This window comes from Fistularia commersonii, chromosome 4 (assembly GCF_037954325.1).
Source record: "Fistularia commersonii isolate RoL2024-O1a breed Wild chromosome 4, RoL_Fcom_v1.0, whole genome shotgun sequence".
Lineage (NCBI taxonomy): Eukaryota > Metazoa > Chordata > Actinopteri > Syngnathiformes > Fistulariidae > Fistularia > Fistularia commersonii.
In genome coordinates, this window is record NC_141287.1 from 10,458,724 (window position 1) to 10,466,670 (window position 7,947).

Consider the following 7,947-nt stretch of genomic DNA (forward strand, 5'->3'; position numbering starts at 1 on the left):
AGCTATCAATCGACCAACATCAAAATCAAAACAGATGTAAACAGACTCCCCCTGCAGGGCAGCCTTTGGGCATCAGACTCTCGGGCCAAAGGTAAGAAAACACTGAAGGACTCTCATGATGTATCTGGGCAAAGGTATGAACTTGAGAGTCCTGTTGCTGATGTGGCTGCAGACAGTGAGGAACCTTAGGCTTGTGAATAAATGGAGCAGCTTTGCAGTCAAATGCAGATGTACATTATGCGCATTAAATTGATACATGGCAGCCAGGAGGAAACCAAGGATTGACTGATTGTCTTGTTAGAGTGTTGTGACTGATATCCGTGTAGTGAAAGCATTCCAAAGATGCTGAAGGTGGTTCAAACATGTGACTGCCTTTATATATCAAAGTTTGTAAATTATTATTGCCATCCAGGCCTGGAGCCTGATGCCAGAAAGATCCGATTACATCTTATAAATTCCGTACAAAATATAAATTCAGTTGAACTGAGGGACAGGATTATAAAAGATGAAAAGAAGTTTATAACACACAGAGATATAATCTATCACCAAAGCATGTAACACATCTGAAAAATATCTAAATTGTACACACTCTGGTCAAATGAACACGGTGGTGGAGAACTTGGCTGCACCTGAACATAAGAACACACCGACGGCAAAATCTTGATGAAAGAAGTGCTAAGAAAACATCCAAATAATTTCACATAGCGCCATAAAAACACACTACTGTTAGGTAATCACAGTTGCACTGTACTGGAACGGCTAAAGGCTTCTAATCTCACAAAGTTCTCTATCAAAGGTTTTTCCTCTTGCCACACACACACATACACGAAAGCTTGTGGAAAAAGAAAGGGACTGACTGCTTCATATTAGTGTTTAATTAAGTTAAAAGACTCTCCACCTCTAGCTCCAAAGTCCAATAACTCAATTGAAGTCGTCTATTCTTCCATGGCTTAGAGCTGGCGTTCCTACAGTCTGGGATCACAGGCCACAAAAAGCAGATCATGGCATCAGTGCTCAGTCCCCTCTGGCCATAACTAATGCCTGACTCTTGATTAACTCAATAAAACTATTACATAGACCTCCCTCTATCCACTCACTATCTGTGGTGCCCTCTCTTTTATTTTCTTTTCGTAATAACTGCTTTCTCATCTCCAATCAGCCCTCTCCTCTTTGACAGTATCAAACTGAGGTTCAGGTTTTACCCTCAGGCCAGGTTCAGCCAAGCTACTGCCAAGAAAAGCAGGTGGGTCTCTTTTATCTCTGCAGCCTTCCTGAGGGTTGAAATTGGGAGCAGGCAGCCAGAACATCTGATTTGCTTTTTAAATCTGACCTTTTGCTGACCATCCAAATTCTGATGGACAGAACAAAATACAGTGGAACATTTCATATATTACAGGCTTCATCAGCTTTTCAGTAAATGTGCTCTGACACAATAAAGATATTCCTTGATATTTTTAGATTAGATTGATATGCTTGAGTCTTATAATGTGGAGAACATGCTCATCAAACCTGTGAAATAGTTGGATTTAAAAATATAAAGGGGGGAATCTCATGATCATTTCCTTTATAATGGCGCCGCAATAAAATGTTTGTTAAACATATTTTGGTAAGCATCTGAAGAAGAGCAGATTTTTGCTTGAAACATCGTGCTCTAATACATTTTCTTTACACTATGTAATATAAATAATCTTTAATTTAGGAGCACTCTTGGTGTGCAGATTTTTTTCAAAGCTTTTAGGATTGACGCATCGACGTACATCAAGAAAAATGCAGAAGAAAACCTTATTCAAACATATTTTGTGCATTAGCCACTAGAATGCCTTAAAGAGCAGTCATTCAACGTCACAAATTAGAGTGATCATTTTATGATGCTGGCAATGAGTTATTATGACCTTATGAATTTTACCTTCAAATAAATGATCAGAAAATTATACCAATTGGATGGCTGGTACCTGCTAAATTAGACATTAATGTATTTGCCCGTTAAAACTTTATCCAAAATACTGACTAATGAATGGAGTCATTTAGTGCTGGTGCTTTGCATAACCTCTGAGAATGAGTTGCTATTCTTGACAAATCCATTACATTTGAGTATCGTGTTAACTAACAAGAAATATGAAGGACAATTGTCACACACGTTGAAAAGGGGATGACAATCAATGCTTGTATTTCATATGACGTAAGTCACTGTTACATTCTGTCCAGATACATTATTAAATTACATGATGTATGTGTGTTTTTTGAGTCATTCTTTTTATTATAGGCTTTGCTAAAACCAGCCAATTAAAAATTCAGGTGACAGTTGGATCAGTGTCCATTCACATGAAGAGTTATGATACTGTTTGCAAGATAATAAGATAAGCGTTATTTACCAACTATCCTTGGATGGCACAAGACTTCTGTTACTTCACTCCCTTCTTTGAATGACCTCTTTTAGGGTTATTCGATCTAACTTTATCTGTCAACATGTGTTCACAGTGTCCGACTCCCGCCCTGCCGATCTCATTTCTGTATTCATGTTCTAACACCCAAAGTACGGCGGGGTTTATACCTTCTCTCAAGTAACATTTTATCTGGCTAGGCTGCTGCCGGTTTGCTTATTAATCTCTCCCCATGCTCACAGCGACTTCCATAGCACGATGACATCACCTTGGCAGCAAATCTTCTATCATTTTCCCAAAAAAAACAGAAGTAAATTTACAAAGTTGTATAAATTCAATACAGAACTGTTGAAATCCAGGAAAGGTCTACACTGATTCAAGCCCTCTGTATTTCAACCTTCACCATAGCTGGAAAGGCAAGAGGAGCCTCCAATATACCTGCTGAGTTGAGGGTTATGTTTAGCCTTAGATAAATCAAGGCCTTGGAAATGAGAGGGTCAGAGATTAGGCTACTCCTGATTCTGGCAACACGGAGTGTTGAGAGGGATAAGGAGCGCTATCCGTTGATTCTCGTGGTGGTAGGGGGCTCCCGGGCAGAATGTCATTGCCCAATGGGGGGCGTTGTGCTGAAACTGCCTCCTTGCTTGCTTGAATGGAATATAAATTTACACCCTGGAAGATTAACCACCCCTATCGAATGAAAGTGTTGTGTGTCCGATTGTAAAAATAAAGTGTGTGTGACGCCACCAATGATTTCACTTCCTCTCATTGCACACTTATGGCATATTTTAAGCTGAGTATCTTGTTCAGCGCGACAGAGATACGGGAAAATGATACATCTACTGGTTGCTCAAGAGCAGCAGGAGAGAGAGGCGGGGAAGGAAAGAGAAAAGAAGAGGCAAAAAGTGAGAGAGGGTTGTCGACTCCTCACGAGAGGCGGTAAGTCATGTAAAGACAGCGGGTCATGTGTGGAAGGGTAGTTCTCACTTGTGACCTTTTAAGAAATGGTAATCTTGAGAGTTTTCATTCCCATATGACACTTGACCCAGACAGGTAGCTATGTAGACAGCTTTCTGCATCTGCTGTACAATTTACAGCCATGATGACTGTCTTTGTTACGCTTGCTTGTCCCTTGAACTCTGCATGCCTTCCGCACTCCCTATGTCCAAACTGTGCAGTTTAAGTTCAATGGTCCGTACATTGATAATGTCAGATTTTCCACATTGTGTTGTCAAGAAAGGAAGTGACCCATCGTCAGCCAGGATATTTAGTCTAAATGTGATCTATTATGACTCGCAAACCTAGTAGTTATAACGTACTACGCGGAGGTTTGGATCCGACTAATAAACTACTCAAGTGTTGCGTGTGAAGATCTTTTTTCAGGTCATCCACTCTTGGTACAAGTTAGGTCATTCAAATTTCCTGGCTTGGCTTCAGTCATTTGCTTGAGCAACTTGGTTTCCATGAACTGTAAATTAGACCCTGAGACCCTTTGACCGTCCAAATTCCATTCAAGCTCTCATACAAATATTGATCTCATCACCACGTATTAACTCACAATTACTTCACATCATACCTCTAAAATAAACATCTACATAAACAGTTTCTTGATGTTTGAGAATGGACCGCAGCAAGATTGCACCCGGATTGACCTGTTTGTAGAATAACAAAGCGTCACAATTAGAAATATAAATTGATGTTACTGCATTAATATATTCTGGCAATTTATTGCTGACAAAGCTGTTACAGAAGTAACTCATTGAACATCCTACGAAGAAGGCTGTGGGTTTTATCTTGTGCCCGTGAATCTCTTATCTGTTACAACATTTAAAATATACATTTGTAAAAAAGAAATCAAGAAGGCCGGCATTTCTTAGAGGCGCAGCTGAACTGATTCCTTTTACATTTGTGTATTATTGTGCTTCTTTGTTTTCAATGGGGGAAATAATGTTTTTAATCTTTGTTCTAATTAATTTTGCCATTTCATGTTACTCATGTATGTAATTAACTTTTATCACTGTAATCCCTCCAGCAGCTTTCAGATTAGTAGTATCTGTCCGATTGTCATCCATATACTTAAGTTTATTGTTTCTTTGCATCCCTTACTGTCACTCCAGACCTGATTTTTGACAGGACTTTCACTGAATGCATCTTTGCGGAAAGGCAGAGATGCTGAGTGTTGAACCCATAAATTTTCACTGGTGTGAAACAGAAGACGGCTTCCCAGGACGGCTGAGAGGTTTTTAATCATTGGAGCCTTTTTAGTGCCTAAGATAGCCACCACTGACATGTCACCAAATCCAGGCCGGGATAAGTGTTTATGTGCATGTATGTAAGCTGTAAGAATCGATATGCTAGTCCTGAGGTGTGCTGTAGAAGAGGGCCGTAGAAAAATGCCATAAACAAAAAAATAAAGGGCTACGGGAAGTGAATATGAATATGTTTGTGTGGTGTTGGAAATTCAACAAATGAACAACAGCTGTCACAATTACAAAGGTCTACGGGTTATATTGACAGATTTAACTTGCAGGTGATGGAAAGGTTTTCAAGACAGGGCGCCAACAAATAAACACAATTCAGGGATGACACTTCCTCAACAGGGTGGGCAAGTTGGACGGACAGCACCATTCCCCAAATTCCATAGGGGTGATCTGGTGTCAGATGGTCACAGTTATTCTGTCTTGGCCCCCATGGGATGGAAAGGTTATCCCTTTCTGCGAGAAACAAGAATTTGAAGGCATGAAAAGGTTCACTTGGACAGCTGTGGCCTAATCTCTCATCCAAACCAGCCGTAACATAGCACCGGCAGGTTTCTGTCATCTGATAGCAGTGTGAAAATTAGACAATTAATTTTCGGAGACACGATGATTTACTATATTACATTTATCACTTGCTAATACGTCTGAAAAAGGAAAGGATAATGGATTAATCATATATATATATGACAGATGTCTTACCAATGCATTCACAAAAATGAAAAAGCAAATATATGACTAAACATATTAATAGATAAATTGCTAAATGAATGATTAAAAAAAAAACAACCATGGTTAGAATATTCCTATTAAGTTAACTTAAGTCAAATATTATTTCTGCTAGTGTTTTTAACTGAATGTTGTCATGAAGGGAAAAAAAGGTAAATATTTTAAATGGAATCCTCAAATTGCAAAAGTGGATTACATCCCATGAATTACTTAAAGGCAATAAGAGTATCAAGAAATTGAACTGATAATAAAGTATTTTCTACAGGACTGTCTGAAAATTAGAATATTGTGATAGAGTTCTTCATCTTCTGTTATTAAAAAAAACAAAAATGACTTTTTCATGATATTCTAATATTTTAAGATAGGATTTTTGAGTTTTCTCAAGATGTAAGCCATAATCAGCAATATTAAAATAATGAAAGGCTTGCAATATTTCAGTTTTGTAATGAATCCAAAATATATGACATTTTTGTTTTTGTAATTGCATTACAGAGTTGCATTACAGAACTTTATCACAATATTCTGATTTTCTGAGCCAGTCCTGTATATTACATACAGGTACATACACTTTACAATCAACAAGTGTTTTTAAGAAAATGCACCTTCAAATTTTCACATGAATAATAAAGAACTTTATCACAATATTCTAATTTTCTGAGACAGTCCTGTATATTACATACAGGTACTTACACTTTACAATCAACAAGTGTTTTTAAGAAAATGCACCTTCAAATTTTCACATGAGCTCATTGTTGAATAATTATGTTCCCCATGTATCAATGGAACGAATGAGGACACGTGATACTGTATCAGTCGTGAATGGATTTAACCAGGTCATGTGGATAGTAGGAGGTGTCACATATGTTGATCAGCAATAAAAATGCAAATAAATGCACAATATAAGCAAAAGTAACAACCAATAACAAAACATATATACATTCAAATGGTTCAAATGAGTTTGTCTGTATGCAGTATATGTACAAGACCCATAGTTAAAAAGAAGAATGTAAATATTTTTTTAAATTGCGTGTATGAATTGTTTGCATGAACAACAATATGGGGGTAGTTCAGTGTCTAAAAACTGTTTATATTGAGTTTAGGAACATGACAGCCTGATGGTAAAAGCTGTCTTTCAGTTTGCAGTCATTCCCCCATGCCGTCTGCCAGATGGTAGCAAGCAGAAAAATCTGTCCAGTGGATGGATGTGCTCCTTCGCAAATCTATGCGCCTTCTGCAGGCACCGGCTGTGATAAATGTCCTGGTTGGAGGAGAGACCAGTTTTAGCGACGCGCCGTACTATCTGTGCGACTCCTAGCAGAGTTTTCCAGCTGTGACCAGAGCAGTTCCATTACGAAGCTGTGATGCAGCCCATCGGTAGGCTCAACACCTGAGGGTGAACCCAAAGTCAGCATGGGGAATTAACTGACATGGCTGTCTTTAGTGGCTGACCTGGCGGCAGGGGGTTGATGGGATGAGAATGAGCTACAGATGACGGAGTAAATAACCGCTCTGCGCAAGAACGAAATGCTGATCCACTGGTTATTATGATGGGCAAAGGCTTAACCGACAGAAGTTCAAGTACTGTGCATCTAAAGATGGCGAAGGTGGCAGCTTTTTGGCAAGAGAGCTGGTTTGAAAGGGGTGACAGAGATCTTTTGTTTCCCTTTGTTTCTGCAATTCCCACATCAGACTATTGAACCCAAGCCCATCCCCAACTAAGGTGATCCGATCGACAAGATGTTTCATCACTTCCGGAATTCTTGTTGAAAACCTCTTGTTGTGGCCACTGGACTTTAATTTCTTCACATGAAAATGATTCCCCCCTCATCCAAGAGTCTTCTTCAGAAATGAAGAAGACTCTTGGATGAAAGGGGGAATCTTTAGAAAAACTAAAGAACTGAAAAAGCCTTTCGGACGAGGGGGGAAACATCATCAAGTGAAGAAATCCAAGTCCATTTGCCACGGCAAGAGTTTTCAACAAGAATTAACCATGACCTGGATTACTGAGAATCTCTGCAGACATCACATCCTGATTTTTTTTTTTACCTTTTGCTTCCTTGGGGACGGCGTGGCGCAGGAGGTAGAGCAATCGTCTTACCCCTGGGGCTGATGGATCGCAGCCTACTGGTCATAGTTCATCCATGATGGGTTAATTGCAGAGAATGAATTTCCCCACAAGTAATTGATAAAGGATAAATTATTATTATATGACCTCTATCTTCCTGAATACATTTTTTTTTCCTTTTATGATTTCCATATTTCTTCCAAGGCACCACGGCTCAGGTGGTAAGACAGGTTGTTCTGGACCCGGATGTTCCCGGGCTTCCACTGGCCCGTCCAAGTGCTGTTGAGCAAGACTCTGAAACCCTCACTCCTCCCCCACTGCTGTTTCTTAGTGGCTGCCAACTGCTGACGATTTGTTCATAATGGGTTGAAAGCAAACAACACATATTGCTGATGTTGTGCTGTAAATATAATTGGATGTGACAAATGGAGATTTCATCTTATGATTATGAATAAACCTTAATTAACAATATTACCAATTTATTTGCAAAATAAAATGCATATTGTGAAGATGAAAC